Source organism: Eriocheir sinensis, chromosome 30, assembly GCF_024679095.1.
Source record: "Eriocheir sinensis breed Jianghai 21 chromosome 30, ASM2467909v1, whole genome shotgun sequence".
In the NCBI taxonomy this organism is placed as follows: domain Eukaryota; kingdom Metazoa; phylum Arthropoda; class Malacostraca; order Decapoda; family Varunidae; genus Eriocheir; species Eriocheir sinensis.
The window spans coordinates 2,577,426-2,599,860 of NC_066538.1; the positions used below are offsets into that span (position 1 = coordinate 2,577,426).

Consider the following 22,435-nt stretch of genomic DNA (forward strand, 5'->3'; position numbering starts at 1 on the left):
GCCACTCCCTACGGGCCTACACACACACACACACACACACACACACACCAAAAAACTGACGGGAATCAAATCATTCTAGCGCGAAGGATAAACGTAAAGGCGACGATAAATAATATACAATAACGATCATTAGGAGTGGCATAACGAAAGAGAAAACGGGAGGCGATTGACTAAAGAGAAAACGGGAGGAGGGTGACTAAAGAGAAAACGGGAAGGAATTGATTAAAAGGAAGGAGAAGTGAAGGCAAGGACGAATTGAAAGGAGGGAAATGGATCAAATGTAAGAGGAAGGGAGAGAGAAGAAAAGGAAGGGAAAGGGAAGAAAGGAAGGGAAAGGAAGGGAAGGGAAGAGAAGGGCAGGAATGAAAAGGAAAGGGAACGGAAGAGAAGGCAAGGGAAAGGAAGGAAAGGGAAGGGAAGGGAAAGGAAAGGAAAGAAAAAAAGAGAAAGAAGAGGAAAAAACAAAACGAAATGGAAGAGGAAAGAAGAGAAAATAAAGGGAATGGAAGGAAAAAATAAAAGGGAGGAAAAGAAAAGGAACGAAAGGGAAGGGAATGAAACAAGAGAGAGAGAGAGAGAGAGAGAGAGAGAGAGAGAGAGAGAGAGAGAGAGATGAAAGCAGAAGTGATTAAATAAATAAAAAAATTCCCGGGTCAAATGCGACCAATATTTTCCCGCTTTTCACTTTGCACATTTCTCCTCCTCCTCCTCCTCCTCCTCCTGTTAACCTTCATCACCTCCTCCTTCACCTCCTTCCTCCTCCTCTTTCATATATTCCCTCCTCCTCTCCTCTCATCCATTACCTTTTCTTTCTCATCCCTTCTTCCTCCTATTCCTTCCCTTTCTTTTCCTTCCTTTATTCCGTCTACTCCACCTCTTTTCCTTTCTTTTTCTCTCCCATGTTGTTTTCCTCCCCTTCCCTTCTTTTCTTCTCTTTTCTTTGCCCCTTTTTCCCTTTCCCTCCACTTCCCCTCTTTCATCACTGTTTCCCGTGTTTCCCATTTCCCCTTTCCAAGAATTTCCCCCTTCCCCGCCTCCTTCTCCCCCTCCTCTTCTTCCTCCTCTCTTTTCCTCTTCCTCTTCATATTAACATTTTCCACTATTCATTTCCCCTCGCATCCTCCTCCTCCTCCTCCTCCTCCTTCAGAAAATTCCCCACCTCTCTTTCCTACTTTCTTTCACCTCTCTCTCTCTCTCTCTCTCTCTCTCTCTCTCTCTCTCTCTCTCTCTCTCTCTCTCTCTCTCTCTCTCTCTCTCTCTCTCTCTCTCTCTCTCCCTCCATAACCACACCCTTTTATCCTCCCTTCGTTGCTTTTCTCACCCTCTTTACTTCCTTCTTTCCCTTCTCTCCCTCGATAGCCACACCCTTTTTTCCCCTTCCCTTACTTCCTTCATCTCTTCCTCTCTCCGATTTTCTTTCTCTCATTCATTCCTTTTTTCAATAACACTCTCCTCCCTCTCTCTTTCTTTCTCTCTCTTCCCTCACTTTTCCTTCCTCTTTCCTTCTTTTTCCCCCTCCTTTTAAACACTCTCTCTCTCTCTCTCTCTCTCTCTCTCTCTCTCTCTCTCTCTCTCTCTCTCTCTCTCTCTCTCTCTCTCTCGTTTCCTTCCTTTATTCTACATCTCCTTTTCCCTCGTTTTCCCCTCTCTTAATACTCCTCCTCCCCCTCTTTCCCCCTCCTCTGTTACTCTTTTCCCCTCTTTTCCTTTCCTCCCTCTTCTCCTTCACCCTCTTTTCCTTCCATCCCTTCCTCTTATCTCATTTTTCCTCCCTTCTTTCCTCTTTCAATAACACTCTTCCTTCCTCACCCATCTTCACTCTCTTTCCCTTTCCTCCCTCTCCTATTTCATCCTCTTTTCCTTCCATCCCTTCCTCTCCTCTCTTACCCCTTTTTCCTCCCTTCTTTCGTCCCTCAATACCACTCCTCCTACCCTATCCATCTCTGGTTTCCCGGTACTCCAACTTGCCTCAGCGCGCTCTCCCTCCCCTCTCCCCGTCTCCCTCCCTCCCTCCATGCGTCAGAGGTCAACTGGTGTGAAGGGAGTGAGTAGCGGGCACCCTCACCTCTCGCTCTCAGTCCACGCGCGCCGCTCCCACACGCAGCACAGCACTGGAACCTCTCTCTCAAGCAAGTCACTCCCCGCTCCCTCGCTTAGTCAGTCAGGCAGTGTTAGTGCTGGTGGTGGTGGTGGTGTTAGTGGTGATGTGTGGTGGAGTTCGGTTAGGCTAGGCTAGGTTAGGTTGAATTGGGCTAGGTTAGTTTTAGGCTAGGTTAGGTTGGATTGGGTTGAATTGGGTTGGGTTAGGTTAGTTTAGGCTAAGTTAGGTTGGGCTGGATGGTTCCGTTGGGTTGGAGTGGGTTGTACATGTGTGTGTGTGTGTGTGTGTGTGTGTGTGTGTGATCATAAAGCAGTGCAGCTGACTATACATTGTTCCTGTTCAGTGATCTCAAGGTTTGCTGTCTCACTATACGGTATAATTTTCTCTTAACATTACTATTTAACAATACTTTCACATCTACCAAATATAACTCCAACTCTTTTCCATGACATTCCTCTAAAAAATATCTATACCATTTAATTTTCTTCTTTATTGTCTTTAAGTCTGGCAGAATCACAGTATCTATAACATCTTCCTATAATATTACTCTATAACACTTCTATATTGTGCATAAGTTTGGTAACCTCTATAACATTTGCCTCTAATTTATGTATTGCATGATTATCACAAACACTTATCTATTATTATTTTCTTTCTTTACACTTTTTTCTATCATTACTCTCTACATTTCTCTACGATATTACTGTCTATATCATTTCTTCTATACTGTTCTAAGTTTGGTAACCTCTGTAATATTTCATTCACAATTATCTGCTGCATAATTATCCTAAATACTTACCTGTAACACTTTTCTACATAATTACTTTCATTACATTTCTTTCTTTCATTACCCTCTATAATTCTCTCTATTTCTCTCTATACTGTTCTTGAGTTGGGTAACCTCTCTAAGACATTTCCCTCGCGTTTATCTATATCATAATTATCACGAAAATTTCCCTATAATACTTTTCTACATCATTACTTTCCTTCATTACATTTCTTTCTTTCACTAAATTTCTCTAATATTACTGTCTAAATAATTCCTTCTATACTGTTCTTGAGTTTGGTAACTTCTCTAAGACATTTCCCTCGCTTTTATCTATATCATAATTATCACGAAAATTTCCCTATAACACTTTTCTACATCATTACTTTCTTTCATTACATTTCTTCCTTTCACTAGATTTCTCTAATATTACTGTCTATATAATTCCTTCTATACTGTTCTTGAGTTTGGTAACCTCGCTAAGACATTTCCCTCGCTTTTATCTACATCATAATTATCACAAACATTTCTCTATCACACTTCTCAATCTTTACCTTCTCTAACACCTGTCTATCATTTGTCTCTATAACCGTTCTTTCTATCGTTAATCACTATAATATTTCTTGAGGAGTGTCTTCACGTTTGACAGTCTCTTAACAACACGTCTCTTTCGCTGCTCTAATATTACTCTAACACTATTTAACATTTATCAGACAGTACTCTAACTTTCGTAACACCATTCACACGTCAATCTCTCGTGTAGTAGCTTGAGCGATTCGTGTTTGTTTGGGTCACGTGCGAGACTGCTGTGTTTGGAGTGTGTGTGTGTGTGTGTGTGTGTGTGTGTGTGAGTGGCCCCTTTTAAATGTCTGTTTGTACGTCTATTTCGTTTGTTTGTTCTGTGTTTGTTTTTCTTTTTTGTATTGATTGTGTTTTGTAAGGTTTGTTTTAAGTGGTGTGTGTGTGTTTGTGTGTGTGTGTGTGTGTGTGTGTGTGTGTGTGTTTCCTTGTAAAATTCATTATCGGTAATTACGTTTACTGTTTGATGCAATCAAGATAAAAATAATAAACGCTTGAGAGAGAGAGAGACGACGACGACGACGACGACGACGACGATTACTCCAATTAATATAAAAGAAAGGAAGTGTGTATCGAGAGAGAGAGAGAGAGAGAGAGAGAGAGAGAGAGAGAGAGAGACCTACGTGAAGAAATAGTATTGTTCTTTGTGTTCTTCTTTCCCATATACTTTGCATAATAGTACGCTAATAACAGGATGTGGACGAGGAGGAGGAGGAGGAAAAGGAGGAGGAGGAGGAGGAGGAGGAGGAGAAAGACTGAGAAAGTAGGGGAGGAAGATTAAAGACAATGATAAGAAAAGCATTACACGGGGAAACGAGGTTGGAGTATGTTGCAATGTTTGTTTGTTTGTGTGTCTGCGTGTTGGTGTTTGTTTGTTTAGGAAAATGAGGTTATGATAGGTTTTAATTTTTGTTTGTCATTGATGTTTTTTTTGGTGTTGTTTCTATGAGTGTTTGTTTATGTGTATGATTCTGTCGGTGTGTTTGTTTTTCGTGTTTGTTTCTGTGTATCTGTTTCTGGTTTTGTGTTTGTTTCCGTGAGTGTGTGTTTGTATTTGTTTGTTTAGGAAAATGAGGTTATGGTACGGTTTTTTTTTTTATATGAGTTTGCTTCTGTGTATGATTCTGTCGGTGTGTTTGCGTTTCGTGTTTGTTTCTGTGTATCTGTTTCTGTATTTGTGTTTGTTTCTGTGAGTGCGTGTGTTTGTTTGCTTAATTTTTTGTTTGTGAATGCTATGTAAATGACGCTATAAAAAGTTTACTCATTCTAACTTACCCACAACCCATTAATATTAACTCATTACATTACCAAAACATTCATCAACCCATTACATCGCTTTTCCCGACCCTTAATCTCCCAGCCAATCAACCAAGAAGTCATAATAGCCATCAAAATACTCCCACCACAATGACCACACCTCAACATTGCTAACTTTCCTTATTAACTCTATCATCTATATATTTACTTGGCCATTAATTATTATCTACCTCTCAATTACTAAGAAACCACAAATCATCGTCAAACTTATTACTTTTCATCCCATTACTGGATCTCTCGTACATACCTCATTGCATTTATCTATCTAATAAGTATACATCTTTTACCTACTAGGACAGTGAAACCAACGAAATATATCCTTATACAAATATGAAATCCTAAAATATTATCAATGCTATTTATTAAGTATCAGCGTTCTACAAAACCTTCCATCAAACAATTATATATCTCTACCTGACAATCTATTTACCGATCTATGAACATTATACTCAACAAATACTGCAATACCAAATTATATAACACCAATTCATTCCCAGACAACAACCTGTTACCAAACCATCCATTAAATCATTGTTTCTTTAATCGGCCATCTACTTATCTAACTATTAACGGTATGCTCATGAAAATAGTGGAATGGCAAATTAACCAACCCCAAAATCATTATCTAACCTGTCATTAAGTATATATCAACTCATTATCATCTATCACCTCATTACCTAAACTCATTACGTACTATGTGTGCTACCAAACCATCACCAGAGGATATATTAACTTCTTGCCTCTGTTTCTCCCTCCCTCTTATTTTTTCCATTATCTGTCACTCATTTAGAACGGCTTTTCCGATACCCTACGTCCCTGTCTACCCAGCAGTGAATGGGCACCAGGTATTAATCGGGGGTTGTGTCCCGTCTCCTGGGATCTGTTTCTTTCTCCTATAATTCCTTCCCCTTATGTCTCTCTCCGGCATATGGCCTCAGATGTTGCGCCGACTAAACGAAACTTTCCAACTTTCCACTGATTTAGAAGGATATTACAAGTATCAAAATGGGGGAATGTCAAATTAAGCAACTGCAAATCATTACCAGATATATTCAAACCATTACCAGACAACGTATCAACTTGCCTCTCAATCTTTCTCCCTGGCTATCCATTAATCAATCACTCATTTAAAAGGATATTACACGTATCAAAATAGTGGAATAGCAAATTAACCAACCTAATTCATTACTAATTATGTGTACTAAGCCATTCCCAGACCACTTAACAATTCCTTACCTCTGTCAATTTCTCCATCACTCACTCGGAAGGATATTTCACGTATCAAAGTTAAGTAACCCCACATCATTGCCAGACCTATGAATGAAGTGTATATCAAGCCATTACCTTCTCTCACCTCATTATCTCTCTCTCCCTCCCTTCCTGGTTATCAATCTTATTCACCTCTACGGCGAGACCGGTTATTAGTCAAGGTAGCTGAGCGTAGCGTAGCGAAGCGTAGCATGACACAGTGACGCTACGCTAAACACTTCTACAAATCAGGTCTTTCGCTCGTAACACAATGGAACAGAGAGAGAGAGAGAGAGAGAGAGAGAGAGAGAGTGTGTTCTTCAAAGTTCAAGAACCGTGTTAAGAGATGAGTCATTGCACCTTGCTTCTTCCTTGAGAGAGAGAGAGAGAGAGAGAGAGAGAGAGAGAGAGAGATTACACGTGTTTATTTTTTCATTTGTTTACCTGTTTGTGCTCTCTCTCTCTCTCTCTCTCTCTCTCTCTCTCTTTCCAACACAATAAGGGAAAGAAACACACAACGAAATCCAATTCAAATATATGGACGTTTGTGGCCTTGAAAGTGAAGGGAGGAAAAGAGAGAGAGAGGGAGAGAGAGATGAAGGGAAAGAGGGAAAGGTGAGCGTGGGTGGAGAGACGAGAGATGAATAAGGAAAGAGAGGAGGAGGGGAGTAGGTAAGCAGGGAAGGAGAGTGAGAGTGAGAAGGAAAGAATGGTCGTTAAAGGGAAGGAAGGGAAAGAAAAGAGAAAGGAGAGGATGGAAGGGAAAACGAGGTGAATGAATGGGAAAAGAAGAAAGGCGTAAGGGGAATAAAAGAGGGGAGAAGAGAAGGGAATGAAAATGAAAGGATGGCAACAGAGAAATAGATAGAAAGAGATAGCGTGTAGCGGGCTTTTTTTTATATTATTGTTTCCTTTTTTTGTGCCCTTGAGCTGTCTCCTTTGTTGCAAAAAAAAAGATAGATAGATGGATGGATAAAGATAGACAGATTAAAGGAGGAAACTTTTATGGAGGGTAGTGAAGGTCAGTTGGGTGGAGGGAAGGGAGAGAAGGGAGGAAAGACGTGACCAGGAGGATGTCAGGTCAAGGAGGAGGTCTAGGTGGAGGAGGAGGAGGCAAAAAAGGCAAAAAAAAAAAAAAATGCAATGGAGTTTTGGAAGTTGTGACTATTTTTTCTAATGAGAGAGAGAGATTTTTTCCTCATATAATAATTGTTGGACATTTTATTTATTTATTTATTTTTATGTAACCTTGTATTTGTTTCCTTATTCATTTATTTTTTTCTTCCTTTTATGATAGATTTTCTTTCTTCATATTTTCTCTCTTTTCCATTTTTTCCTTTCTGCTTTCCCTTTACTTTCTTCATTTTGATTTGTCTTTCTTTCATTTATATTTTCCTTCCTTCGTTTCCTTGTTTATTTTTTCTTACTATTCTACCATTTTTTATTCTGCATCGGTTTTTAATATTTACACACACACACACACACACACACACACACACACACATCACACACACACACACGACACACTCCCATTCTGTCACGACCACCACCACCACCACCACCATCACCACCACCATTATCATCATCATCACCTCATTAACCTGCATTCTTCTCGTTTCAGGTGTGACGCAAACTTACCTGAGAACACATGTTGCGCCGAGGCCCCTCAGTGCTCCTAATTGTGGTGAGTATTATCATCGTCATCATCATTATCATCATCATCATCATCACCTTTAGTAGTAGTAGTAGTAAAGATTTAAGTTTGAATTTACCAGAATTTTTACCTTTTTCAGTTGTTGAGGGGAGGGAGAAGAAGGTGGAGGAGAAGGAAAAAAAGGAGGAATGGAGGAGGAGGTGGAGGAGGAGGAGGAGGTGGAGGAGAAAAGCAATAATATAGATAATGGTTTCTTATTCCCCCTTTTATTATTTTTTTCTTTTGTTCATAATTTTTGTTCTTATTTCTCGTGTTCTTCTTATTGTTCTTATTCTTGTTCTTCTAATATTGGTACGACTACTACTACAACAACTACTACTACTACTACTACTACTACTACTACTACTACCGTTACTACTACTTTCAAAATCGTGTGAAAGCCAACATTGTGTAAGTCTGTACATTCCACGTCACACACACTCAAAAAAATATGTACCGTTCATCTTTCATTTTGTCCACTAACGTCAAGCGAAAGAAAAGAAGATTAATTTAGTGACGGAAAGAGAATAACGGCAACATTAATTAAACTGAAAAATGAGAGAAAAAGAAAGTAGCAGATGAAAAAAAAACTTACTTCATTAATTTTCATGACTTAGAAGATTATTAATGAAAGAGGGAGAAAAAATAAGAATATTACCTTTGATACTTAAAATGATTGATTAGGTTGAAATGACTTAGGTTTTTAGTTAATTATGCATTGTTGTTTTCTTTATTTATATATATTTTTTTATTACGTTAAGTTTAGAGTTTCCTCACACACATGATAGAGGTTGGTGTTGTTGTTGTTGGTGATGGTGGTGATGGTGGTGATGGTGGTGATATGTGGTTGATGTAGCAATGTTTAAGTCTTTCCCTTCTTCTTCTTCTTCTTCTTCTTCTTCTTCGTCTTCTTCTGTTTATTATTATTATTATTATTATTATTATTATTATTATTATTATTATTATTATTATTATTATTATTATTATTATTATTATAAAAAGAAGAAAATGAAGCAAGAGAAGAGGAGAAAGAAGACAAAGAAGAAGAAAGGAGAGGACGAATAGGAAAAGAACCGAGACAAGGAGGAGGATGAAGAGGAGGTGAAGTAGGAGGAGGAGGAGGAAGGAGGAGGAGGAGAGTTTAAGTGTATCAGAGAAAGATTGAGGAAGTGTGGGAAAAAAGGGTCGACGTTCGGAGGAGGAGGAGGAAGAAGAGAAGGAGGAGGAGGAGGAGGAGGAGGAGGAGATGTATTGAGTTTAATTCTAATCAATGCAGCCTCCTTTTAGTTCAGTCTGACGTCATAAATGAAAGAAGAGGAAGGAGAAGAGGAGGAGGAGGAGGAGGAGGCGTTGGACTTCTGTTATATTGCCTTGTCAAAATCGACATTCAAGAGAGAGAGAGAGAGAGAGAGAGAGAGACCGACCCATTATAAAAAAAAATATCAGAAAACGCTTTGATAGTTTAGGGAAATTATAAAGTTTTGGAAAAAAAGTTTAACTATGTGAAGAAAAAGGAAGAAAATGGACTAAAAAGCGAAAAATAAAAATAGTAGTAGTAGTAGTAGTAGTAGTAGTAGTAGTGGTAGTAGTAGTAGTAGTTGTTGTTGCTGTGGTTGTTGATATAGTTTGGTTTCATGATTAATAGAACAATACAAACTCCGCCTCCTCCTCCTCCTCCTCCTCCTCCTCCTCCTTGACCTCCTTTCATTTTACACTTTATCTTCATTCTTCCTTTTATCAGCCTTCGCCCCCCTATCTCTCCCACGTTTCCCTCCTCCTCCTCCTCCTCCTCCTCTTCCTCCTCCTCTTTCTTTCCAGTTCATGAGTCGAAAGTAGATGACCAGGGCTGCCTTGACCGAAACAAGGAGGAGGAGGAGGAGGAGGAGGAGGAGGAGGAGGAGGAGTAAGTAGAAGCCAAAAGTTAGGAAGAAATCAAGGTTCATAGAAGGAACGAGTTTGTGACGAGAATATTAAAGATGATGATGATGATGATGACGATGATGATGATGATGATGATCTAAGTGGTGAAAGCTGACGAGGAAGGTGGAATTAGTGAGGAGGAAGAATATGATGAAGAAGAACAACTAGAAAAACAAGAAGCAGAAGAAGAAAAAAGAAGAAGAAAAAGAAGAAGAAGATGATGATTAGCAAGAAGAAGAAGAAGAAGAAAGAGTGTAAGGTGGAGGATTTTGAAAGGAATGAGGAAGAGGAAGAGGAGGAAACCTAATTAGAAGGGAATGAGAAAAACAAAAAAAATAAGAGAAGAAGAAAAGAAAGAAGAAGAAGGAGGAGGAGGAAAAGGAAAAGGATATTGAGGACGATGACTAGTAAAACGAGTGCAAGAGGAGGAGGAGGAGGAAGAGGAGACGGAGGAAGAGAAGAAGGAATTAGGAGTGTATTGAGGACGAAGAGGAGGAAAACGAGAGTAGTATGGATGAATTTGAGAGGAGTAGGAGGAAAGCAATCTAGCCTCCTCCTCTCCTCCTCCTCCTCCTCCTCCTCCTCCTCCTCCTGTCCCACTTACCTGTCTCACCTTGACTTACCTTTGTCTTAATCATCCGCGGCTCGCCTCACTTGTCCTAGTTACGACCTCTCTCTCTCTCTCTCTCTCTCTCTCTCTCTCTCTCTCTCTCTCTCTCTCTCTCTTCATTTAGTTATTTATTTACCTTATTTTTCTGTTTGTTGTTGTTTTTGTTTTTTTATTATTTTCTTTCATGTTCTCGTTATTCTCTTTTTCTCTCTTTCTTTCTCTTTCTTTCTCTTTCACTTTCATTTTTACGTTCTCACTTTAAATCATTATTGCAGAGAGAGAGAGAGAGAGAGAGAGAGAGAGAGAGCCTGACTTTATCACCATTCCGTCACTTTCTTCTTTTTTGCTTGAATATCCGCACAAAATCACTTTAACCAATCACCTTCCGCCCCCGTGATGACGTCAGACCCCGCTCCACCAATGGCGTGCCGCGTGCAAGGTTGTGTCCCCGCGGCCTTGCCAAATGCGTCCTCTGATTGGTCCATTTCCTGCCGGCGGATGTGACGTCAGAGTTTGTTTACATTTCTATCAGCTGGTCTGTTGGTCGTGAGGGTGGTGGTGGTGGTGCTGTTGTTGTTGTTGTTGTTGTTGTTGTTGTGATGGTGGTTATATATATTTTTGTTTTCTTCTTTTTTCTTCTTTTAATTAAATCTCCACTTTCTTCTCTTTTTTTTTGTTTCGTTCTTGTGTTTCTTTTTCTTCTCTTTTTCTTTCTCTTTTCTTTCCTCTTTCTTCTTTTTTGTTTCCCTCTTTAATTATCTTTCTTTTTCCTTTTCTTTTTGCTATTTCTGTTATTGCTGATTTATTTTACTTTATTTTAATTACTATACTTATAATTACTACTACTACTACTACTACTACTACTACTACTACTACTACCACCACAACTGCTACACCTTGATCACCACCACCACCACCACCACCTCCTCCTCCTCCTCCACCTCCACCTCCACCAACACCAACACCACCAGCACCACCACCACTTCCTCACCCACCCACGCCTCACCTACCTACTTACCTACTTAACCTTTACTTACAGGTGTGGGCGTACTTGTCCAGCCCCGCCGCCCCCGCCCACGGCCAGCGCTCTCTCTCTCTCTCTCTCTCTCTCTCTCTCTCTCTCTCTCTCTCTCTCTCTCTCTCTCTCTCTCTCTCTCTCTCTCTCTCTCTCTCTCTCTCTCTCAAACGTGGGATGACAGCCTTAGGAAAGAGGTGACCTACACTTTTCTCTCTCTCTCTCTCTCTCTCTCTCTCTCTCTCTCTCTCTCTCTCTCTTTAACACAGATAAAAAAAAACATTAAAATTAAAGGTAACGATAACAAAAATAAACTCAAACCTGTGAGAGAGAGAGAGAGAGAGAGATAATTAACTCATTTCCCTCCCTCGACGTTCTTAACCTAACCTAACTCCCTAAATTAGCTGCTTGACTCCTTGACCTTTTACCTTCATGAAGTTAGGTCAAGAGACGTGACCTGCTGACCTAACATTGGTCCAGCGATGACCCAGTAAAGCTAGTCTCTCTCTCTCTCTCTCTCTCTCTCTCTCTCTCTCTCTCTCTCTCTCTCTCTCTCTCTCTCTCTCTCTCTCTCTCTCTCTCTCTCTCTCTCTCTCTCTCTCTCTCTCTCTCTCTCATCGAATTTCATCTTCCAACATTTCCTTTATTATTATTATTATTATTATTATTATTATTATTATTATTATTATTATTATTATTATTATTATTATTATAGGTAAATAGATAGAGTTAATTAAGGAAGAGAGAGAAAGGGAGATAAAACAAGAGAAAAAAAATTATGATGTTAGGGTGAGTGTAGAGAGAGAGAGAGAGAGAGAGTGGAGTGTTGTTCTGGAAAATTGAATTGCTATCGTTTAATCATACTTTCCCCTTTAGTACCTCCATTCTCTCCCTCCCTCCCTCCTCCTCTCCCTCCTTGTCTCTCCTCTCCCTCCCTCCCTCTCCCTCCTTCTCTCCAGCATCCCTAGTAATCTTCTTTCCTCCATTCCTTCCCTTCCTCCTTCCCTCCATCTCCTTTATTTTCCCCTCGTTTTTTTCCTCTTGATATTATTCCCCTTTTCTTTTTTTCCGTTTTCTTTTTCTCTCCCTTTATTTTTTTCCTTCCCTTCTTTTTCACTCATTTTTTTTGTCTATCTCCTCTTTTTTCCCTTCTTTCCTTTCTTTCCTTCTTTCTTCCTTCTCCCATCAGTTCCTTGTTTTTCTCATTCTTCCTTTTTCCTTTTCTGGCCTTTCATCTTTCTTTCCTCCATCATTACCTTACTTTTTACCTTCCTACCGACGTTACCTATCTGCTTCCCTCCCTCCTAACCTTCCTACCTACCTACCTACCTTCTGTTTAAATACTCACTACTCACCTTTCTCACCTCTTCCCGATCACTTTCACCTGATCTCCTTACCTACACACTTCACCTCATCTTACCTGCCTACTTGTTTAATCGCTCACCTCTCTCACTTCTCCCCATCCCTTCTTACCTTACCTTCCCTTCCTTTATTAAATTGCTACCTGCCAAATCACTCACCTGTCTCACTATTTCCCATCCCTTCTTCCCTTCCCTTCCCTTCTTAAATTGTTACCTACCTAATCACTCACCTCTCACTTCTACCCATCCCTTCTTACCTTACCTTACCTTACCTTATCACCCTCTCACCTTCTCCCCCAGGCTCGAGCTTCAGCGGGTGGGCAACAGTCTGGCCGCGCCCCTCAACAAGCAGCCAGTAGCTCACACCGGAGACTACAGCGATGCCATCTACGCCGCGAACTTGGCCTTGGAACTCAACCGGCTGGAGGACGACAAGAAGGGTGTTTACATAGACTTCATCTGTGAGTGTTAAGGAGATGAAGAAGGGAGGGGAGGAGGAGGGTCTGGAGGTATGGAGGGGGGGATTGAGAGAGGGGAGGAATGGAAGGGGAGGATGAGTGAAGGTTGTTTATCTGGACTTCATCTGTGAGTTCATCTGTGAGTGTTAAGGAGAGGAAAGAAGGGAGGGGAGGAGGAGGGTTTGGAGGTGTGGAGGGGGTACAGGGGGGGATTGGGAGAGGGGAGGAATGGAGGGGATGGAAGAGTGAAGGCTGTTTATCTGGACTTCATCTGAGTGTTTTTTTTACAGCGAAGGGCGAAAAAAAAAGCAGGACAAAAAAACACTAGTCACTGCTCGTATTAAAAGAAGTATAGAGGAGATGCCAAAAGAGAGGTCAATTTCGGGGTGTGTGGAGGGGGGGGGATTGAGGGCGTGTGGGAGGCATGGAGGGGGTAAAGGAGGTAGGAGGTATGAAGGGGGTGAAGGAGGGATGGGAGACATAAGAGCAGGAGGTGAAGGAAGGGGTAGAAGTTATGGAAGGAGAGGAAAGGGAAGGATGATGGCTGTTTAGTTATTTAGTTTTTTACAGCGAAGGAAACAGTTCAAGGACGAAAAAAAAGAAAAAAACTAATTAAAAAAAAAGCCTAAAGGAAGAGAGAGAAGAGTGAAGGGGGCGGTAGGGGTTGGGAGGTATGGAGGGGGTGAATGCGGAGGGTATGATGCTGCAAGTGGGTTGGTGTGAAGGGGAAGGGAAAGGATGTTGGGAGGGGTTGTTTTCAGGTATTGTATATATATGTATGTAAGTTTGTATGTAGGTTGTATGCGTGTAACAGGATATACATATGTTGGGGAAGGGAAGGGGGAAGGGAAATATGAATGGGTAGGGGGGGGAAGGGAGGGAATGGGTTTTATGAGGAAGGGTATGTAGGGGAAAAGAGAAGGGTGTTTTCGTCTTTTTTTTGTTTTTTTTAGGTGGAAACGTATAGAGGGAAAGAAAGAAGATTAGGAAATATATGGAAGGGAGGGAAGGAACAGGTATGTAAAGGAAGGGAGAGGAGAGAACGGTATGTAGGGGAATAGAAGGGGAGTGCTTTCGATTTTTTTTTTTAGGCGGAAATGTATAGAGGGAAAGAAAGAAGATTATGAAATAGATGGAATGAGGGGGAAGGGAAAAAGTATGTAAAGGAAGGGAGAGAAGAGAGGTCAGAGGTCAATGGTTCAATGGTCTCTTCTCCTCTTCCATCTTCCTGCCTCCCTTCACTCTTCCCTCATCGCCTTTCCGTCTCATTTAACACACCCCGCGCACCTTTTCTGAGAGTGAGGGGTGCAATTAAAAAGGTGTTGAATGCCAGAGGTCATGAGGGGGCGTGATGGCAGGGCGGGAAGGGCAGGTCAGGTCAGGGGTCAATGATCGCTGATGGACAGGTTAATAACTTGCTCTGCTGGAAAATGAAGGTGTGATTAATTACAGGTATACTTTCTTTTTTACATCAAAGGTCACGGCTCAAGGGCAACAAAAAGAGTACAAAAAAAAAGCCCGCTACTCGCCGCTCCCATATGTATTCAGGTATACTTCAAAGGAAAACCCCGACCCATAAGATTAAGCCTTCCCCAGCATCCACTATCATAATTCAACCTTTCCCAGCATCCACCAGCGAGATTTAACCTTTTCCAGCATCCACCAATGAGATCTAACCTTTCCCAGCATCCACCAGCGAGATTTAACCTTTCCCAGCAGCCACCAATGAGATTTAACCTTCCCAGCATCCACCAATGAGATCTAACCTTTCCCAGCATCCACCAACGAGATTTAACCTTCCCAGCATCCACCAGCGAGATTTAACCTTTCCCAGCAGCCACCAATGAAATTTAACCTTTCCCAGCAGCCACCAATGAGATCTAACCTTTCCCAGCATCCACCAGCGAGACTTAACCTTTCCCAGCAGCCACCAATGAGATTTAACCTTCCCAGCATCCACCAGCGAGATTTAACCTTTCCCAGCAGCCACCAATGAGATTTAACCTTCCCAGCATCCACCAATGAGATCTAACCTTTTCCAGCATCCACCAATGAGATCTAACCTTTCCCAGCATCCACCAGCGAGATTTAACCTTTCCCAGCATCCACCAATGACATTTAACCTTCCCAGCATCCACCAATGAGATCTAACCTTTCCCAGCATCCACCAATGACATTTAACCTTCCCAGCATCCACCAATGAGATCTAACCTTTTCCAGCATCCACCAATGAGATCTAACCTTTCCCAGCATCCACCAGCGAGATTTAACCTTTCCCAGCATCCACCAATGAGATCTAACCTTTTCCAGCATCCACCAATGAGATCTAACCTTTCCCAGCATCCACCAATGACATTTAACCTTCCCAGCATCCACCAATGAGATCTAACCTTTCCCAGCATCCACCAACGAGATTTAACCTTTCCCAGCATCCACCAACGAGATTTAACCTTTCCCAGCATCCACCAATGAGATTTAACCTTTCCCAGCATCAACCAATGAGATTTAACCTTCCCAGCATCCACCAACGAGATTTAACCTTTCCCAGCATCCACCAACGAGATTTAACCTTTCCCAGCATCCACCAACGAGATTTAACCTTTCCCAGCATCCACCAACGAGATTTAACCTTTCCCAGCATCCACCAACGAGATTTAACCTTTCCCAGCATCCACCAGCGAGATTTAACCTTTCCCAGCATCCACCAATGACATTTAACCTTCCCAGCATCCACCAATGAGATCTAACCTTTCCCAGCATCCACCAATGAGATCTAACCTTTCCCAGCATCCACCAACGAGATCTAACCTTCCCAGCATCCACCAACGAGATCTAACCTTCCCAGCATCCACCAACGAGATTTAACCTTTCCCAGCATCAACCAACGAGATCTAACCTTCCCAGCATCCACCAACGAGATTTAACCTTTCCCAGCATCAACCAATTAGATTTAACCTTTCCCAGCATCCACCAGCGAGATTTAACCTTTCCCAGCATCCACCAACGAGATTTAACCTTTCCCAGCATCCACCAACGAGATTTAACCTTTCCCAGCATCCACCAACGAGATTTAACCTTTCCCAGCATCCACCAGCGAGATTTAACCTTTCCCAGCATCCACCAACGAGATTTAACCTTTCCCAGCATCAACCAGTTAGATTTAACCTTTCCCAGCATCCACTAACAGAATTTTCCAAAGCTTATAAGAGCAAAATACAAGGAGGTGATAAAGAAAGGAAAAATGATAAAGGAGAAAAATAGATAGGTTGATTAAAAGGGAAATGAAGAGGATAATAAACAGGTTAATTAACAACAGGTAAAGGCTGGAACACAGGTGGCGTGAAAAGAACAAGGGTAAGAGAGAGAGAGAGAGAGAGAGAGAGAGAGTACAGGTGAATAACAGGTGAACAATAGGACAGGTTAATTAGCCAGGCAGGTCTGTGTGTGTGTGTGTACAGGTGAAGGTGTGACGCAGAGACCTGTATGTTCAATCAATAGGCCTTGTGTGTGTGTGTGTGTGTGTGTGTGTGTGTGTGTGTGTGTGTGTGTGTGTGTGTGTGTGTGTGTGTGTGTGTGTTGCTGGGTGGAAATTTGAAGGTTTTTGTTTCTGTCTGTCTGTCACTATTGTTGAGTTGAGTTGGGGAGTTTTTTCTCTCTCTCTCTCTCTCTCTCTCTCTCTCTCTCTCTCTCTCTCTCTCTCTCTCTCTCTCTCTCTCTCTCTCTCTCCCTCTTCTCTTTTCCTCCCTCTCTTCCTTTCTTCCCCTTCCCCTTTCCCCCATTCCTTCTCACCCCTTCTTTCCTCCCTCTTCCTTTCACCCCTTTTCCCCCCTTCCTCCCTCAGAAGTGGAATTGGACCTTTAATAAACAGCGACGGTGCACTAGTGACTGACAGCCAACACGTTGCAAACCTATTAAATAATTACTTTTCCTCGGTGTTTAATAATAACAGTCCTCCCACCACCACCACCAACACCAGTACTAATGTAAATCCCGAGCATGCATTGTCTAACTTTGAAATAAAACCCGATGAAGTCCTTAAAGCCCTCAAATCACTTAAAACAAATAAAAGTCCTGGACCTGATAAAGTATATCCAACTCTGCTGAAAGAAACAAAGAGCGAAATACTCTCCTCCCTCACAACCGTATTCAATATGTCCTTGCGACAAGGCATTGTCCCTCCAGATTGGAAAAAGGCTAACGTGACACCGATTTTTAAGAAAGGAGACAAAAAAGTACCAGGTAATTACAGGCCCATTAGTCTAACTTCGGTTGTAGGTAAGCTACTTGAGGGCATAATTAGAGACAAAATTGTGAGTTACCTTGAAAGCCACTCATTAATTGGGGACTCACAACATGGCTTCCGAAATAAAAGATCCTGCCTATCAAATCTATTAACCTTTTATAACGACCTCTTCACTGTTTATGACGTAACCAAATCACTGGACGTAGTCTATCTTGATTTCCAGAAAGCGTTTGATAAAGTCCCGCATCATAAATTACTTTACAAATTAAAACAAATAGGTATTGACGGTCAGGTAAACCAATGGATCGCGAATTGGTTGAGCAACAGACAACAAAGAGTAGTGATTGACGGATTTAACTCAGAGTGGGCTCCTGTCACTAGTGTCGTACCTCAGGGCTCGGTTCTTGGCCCAGTGCTCTTCATTATTTACATCAACGACGTGGATGTTGGACTCAATAACCGCATTAGTAAATTTGCAGACGACACAAAGATTGGTAACTCGGTTCTCACTGACGAAGACAGGCAAAGCCTCCAAGAGGATTTGCACAAAATTTCAGCTTGGTCGGATAGATGGAGATGCCCTTTAACGTAGACAAGTGCCAGGTCCTTCAAGTTGGAACGAGGAATAAAAAGTTTGATTACGAAATGCGCGGCGTTAAACTCAAAGCGTTCAATGCGTCAAGGACTTGGGGTCAAAATCGCGTCAAACCTCAAATTCTCACAGCAATGCATCGATGCAGCAAATAAAGCGAACAGAATGTTGGGCTTCATTAAAAGAAACTTTTATTTAAGAATAAAGATGTAATACTCTGCTCTACAACAGTTTAGTCAGACCCCACTTGGAATATGCGGTACAGTTTTGGTCTCCCACCATGCAAAGGATATTGCTAAATTAGAAGGTGTTCAGCGTCGGGCAACGAAAATTATCCTTCCTTGCGCAACAAATCCTACGAAGAAAGGCTTTCTACCCTTAACATGTTCTCTCTTGAGAAACGTCGCCTCGAGGAAAACTGATCGAATGTTTTAAAATACTTAATGGTTTCACGAATGTAGACAGATCAACATTGTTTATGATCGATGACACTTTGCGCACGAGGAACAATGGCGTAAAACTCAGATGTAGACAAGTAAATTCAGACTGCACCAAATTTTTCTTCACCAACGTTGTAGTGCGAGAATGGAATAAGCTCCCATCATCAGTGGTCCAGTGTAACACGATTGACTCCTTCAAAAATAAGCTCGACCGTCACTTCCTTCAACTTAATATCAACTAGAGTAGAAATGCAACGTTTTGGAGTCTTCTGATTAATGTAAAATCACTTAGGTTTAAGGACAGACCACCAAGTCTGGACCATGGGGTCTGTGTGGTCTGATTTTCTATGTAAATCTATCTATGTAAAACCCTATCCTCTCCTCCCTTTCCTCACCCCCTCACCGCCTTCCCTTCCCTCCCCAGCCGCCGCCTACATAAATCCCCAGATCCCCCGCGCTCTCCCCCCTGACCTCCAACGGCTGTCCAGGGGAGCACCGTCCCCCCCAGGCTTCCCCGCTGTGGCTGTGTCCACCTCCTCCGCCTCCTTCGGTCCCCGCGCCCCCGCTGGCTTCCCCCGCCCAGGTGAGTGATGGGGAAGGGAAGGGGAAGGGGAGGGGAGGGGGATGGAATGAGGAAAGAGAAGGGGAAGTTGAAGGGGAAGAGAAAAAGATGAGGATAGGGAAGGGGATGAGGATGAGAATGTGAAGGGGAAGGAGATTGGGGAAGAGAAAGGGATGAGGAAAGGGGAGGGGAGGTAGTGAGAGAGGGAGAGAAAAGGTTATAAGAAAGGGGAAGGGGATGGGGAGGGAAAGGGAAGGGAAGTGAGAGAGGAAGAGAGAGGGTTATGAGACAGGGGAAGGGAAGGGAAAGTAATTAAAAGGAAATTAGAGATATAAAGTGAAGGGAAGGGATGGGAAAGGTTATATGTGTGATGGAAATGGGGCTATGGTAAAGAAGGGGTGGGTGGGAAGGGGGATGACCAATTAAGAAAAGGTAAGTTTAGGTAAGGTAAGTTTAGGTAAGGTAAGGTAAGGTGAGCCGGAGCAGAATGGAGTACACTAACACCAGACAGAGAGTTGGATTACGTTGGGAAAGGCCTTGGTGCTGCAGTAATGTCTGAGGATGATCATGAGGTTAGGTTAGTTTAGTGGTCTAGTTTAGCGAGGTTAGTGTTAGTGGTAGTAGTAGTAGTAGTAGTAGATGTAGTAGTTATTTGTATCTGAGGTAGTGTTCTAAGTACTTGTAATATGTAGTAATAATGATAATAATATATTTTTTTTCACCCTTCTCACTCTACTCCCTTCCTATCCTCCTCTTCCTCCTCACCTCACTCCCATCTCCCTCAACACCTCTCATCTCTCCCCTCCATCCTCCTCCCCTCATTCATCATCCTCTTACAAACACCTTTCACCCCTCTGCCTCCCCTCCTAACCCTTTCCACCCCTCTGCCTACCTCTCCAACTTCTCCCCTCTCCCTCTCAAACTCCCTTTCCAATCCCTTCCTCGTCAACCCTCCCTTACTCCCTCCCCACCCTCCTTCCAAACCCCTCCCCAGCAGGTGTAGGGGCTCATCGCTTCCCCTTCGCCCGTGGAGCCGGAAGAAGATAACCTCCCCAATTCCCCATCCCCCATGAGCTCCCCATCTTCCCCTCTCTCCCCATCATCTCCCCTCCCCCCGCCACCCCCACGAACGCCTCGACATCATAACCACTACAAGAAGATGATGATGAAGAGAAAGGATAAGGAGAGTAAATAGAAGAGAAGGGTCAAGAAAAAGAAGGGAAAAAGAAGAAAAAGATAATGATGAAGGAAGGAAGAAGAGAAAGATAATAATGAAGAAAGGAAGAAAGGAAACAAAGATGAAAAGGAAGAAAGGAAGAAGAAAAGAACGCAAATGGTAAAGAAAGGAAAAATTAAGAGAAAGATAATGATAAAAGAAGGAAGAAGAAGAGAAAGGTAATAATGAAGAAAGGAAGAAAAGGAAACAGATGAAGATGAAGAAAGGAAGAAGAAAAAAAAGCAAATGATAAAGAAAGGAAAAAAAGAAGACAGGTTATGATAAAGAAAGGAAAATTAAAAGAATGAAAAAGAATAAAAAGATAGAGAAAAGATAAAGCAAATGAGAAGAAGAGATAATGATGATGATAATGATGGTAATATAGGAAGTTATGATAAAGAAAGAAGAAAAGAAGATGATGATAGAGAAAGAAAATAAAGATAATAATAATAAAAATAATAATAATGATAACGTCAGCTATAACGAATAAAAAAAAAGAGAATAGTAATAATAATGATGATAATAGTTAAAGAAATGATAAGAATGAGTATCTAGAATTTCTGGTAATTTTATTTGTGTTTATTTTTATTTCAATGTCATTTCAGAATTTTCAGGAACTTCTTTTTTTAATCTGTATCAAGTTTTATTCAATTTCCGTCACGGTATTTGTGTTTTTATTAGTTTATTTCCGTGTATGTTCCCTTTCATTTTATTTTCACTTTTTTATTCATATTCTTGCAACTTTATTATGATTTTACCGATAGATTTTTGTTTTCACTTCCACTGCATTTTTCTTTTATTCTTTGCTATGTGATTTTGCTTCATTTTATCTGTTTATTTTTTTATCTATGTTTGTTTTCAGTTTTTTTTCATACAGTTCATAGTTTTGTATTTAGGCTTCTTTTGAATGGCATGTATTGCTTTAAATTTTCGTTGTTGTTTTTTTATATACAGTTCAATTTTAAGGTTTTCATTTGTATATTTCATTTTTATCTATTTATTTTTCTCTAAACCGTCATATTTTTCTTGCTTTTTTTTTCTTTGTATTTTTTCGTTCGGGATCTTTCGGTGCATATACAGCGCATCCAAATACTATACGGTGCTAGTGTTGGAATAATTCTCTCTCTCTCTCTCTCTCTCTCTCTCTCTCTCTCTCTCTCTCTCTCTCTCTCTCTCTCTCTCTCTCTCTCTCTCTCTCTCTCTCTCTCTCTCTCATATCTAATCATCTAACAAACTTATTTTCAAACACTATTATTTTTTTTTTATACATTTTAATCATCTATATATGTTTATTTGTCCGTCTATCTATCTATCTCATAACACATCCCTTCATCTAACAGTCTGATATAATTTTCAAAGCACATTAATTTTTCGTTCTTTCTTTTCTTCTTTATTTTTATTGTTTTCTTCTTTCCATTTCTTTCACGCCAAATGCTGCCTGCTTTACCTCGTTCCATGGAAGAAGTGCACAGCTTTTACATGTATTCTCCTTTTCTATGCATTTTACACTACTGCAGATTAGTTATAGCTAGAGAACCATTTTAAAGTTCTTTCATAAACTATATTCTCATTTCTTGATGCCATGAGTTAGCCTGTGTATAGCCTGTGTAACCGTATGTAATCTAACTTAGCCGTCCAGTCAACCAGTCAGCCAGTCAGCCAGTCAGCCATCTCCCTGTACATACAACACGACTCCTTCTCCTTCCCTCCTTCCTTTATGGTTTAAGAATGTAGTGAAGATAATAAAGGATATATTTTGCCAGACCTTGCCTCTTATTGTTATTCACTATTGTTATTATCATTATTATATTAGTGGTGGTAGTAGTAGTAGTAGTAGTAGTAGTAATAGTAGTAGTAGTAGTATGTCAGCTGCTCGGAATATAACAAAAAAATTGGAAAAATAAAAGACATGGTGAATAGGAATATGTTTATTAAGAAATTCCTCCTGTACAAACACCTTTTAAGAGAGAGAGAGAGAGAGAGAGAGAGAGAGAGAGAGAGAGAGAGAGAGAGTCACCAAATGGATACAAACACCACACATTCGTGGTCTCCAATAGCCTAGACGTTGAATCCATCGTATAAATATTAGCCTTCTTATTTTTATTGATTTTTTATACATATTTTATTATCCTAAGGTTTTTTTTAACATCACGAATACTTATTTTTTGGAAGGGGAAAATATACGTATAAAAAATACACACAAAACATTCAATAATAGCAATAACCCCGTTTTCTATGCGCTAATGGTAGGGACAGAGTTTAGTTCAGCCCCCCCTTGAAGAATATGTATAATGGGTAAAGAAAACGTGAGGTG

At 41.0% G+C, this 22,435-nt stretch overlaps 1 long non-coding RNA gene across 4 annotated transcripts in view; it reads left to right on the forward strand.

Moving 5' to 3' along the window:
- The window catches only part of LOC127005450 (uncharacterized), a 77,746-nt gene extending 56,411 nt beyond the window's left edge, over positions 1-21,335 (forward strand). For 3 of the 4 annotated variants that reach the window (XR_007758550.1, XR_007758549.1, XR_007758548.1), the window contains 4 exons: positions 7,633-7,695; positions 12,911-13,071; positions 18,768-18,926; positions 19,903-21,335. This is a non-coding gene — a long non-coding RNA (uncharacterized LOC127005450). Of the gene's footprint in view, positions 1-4,249; positions 4,265-7,632; positions 7,696-12,910; positions 13,072-18,767; positions 18,927-19,902 lie in introns of those variants that run through there. The other variant, XR_007758551.1, reaches the window with a different exon arrangement.
- The last annotated feature ends 1,100 nt before the right edge of the window (positions 21,336-22,435 follow it).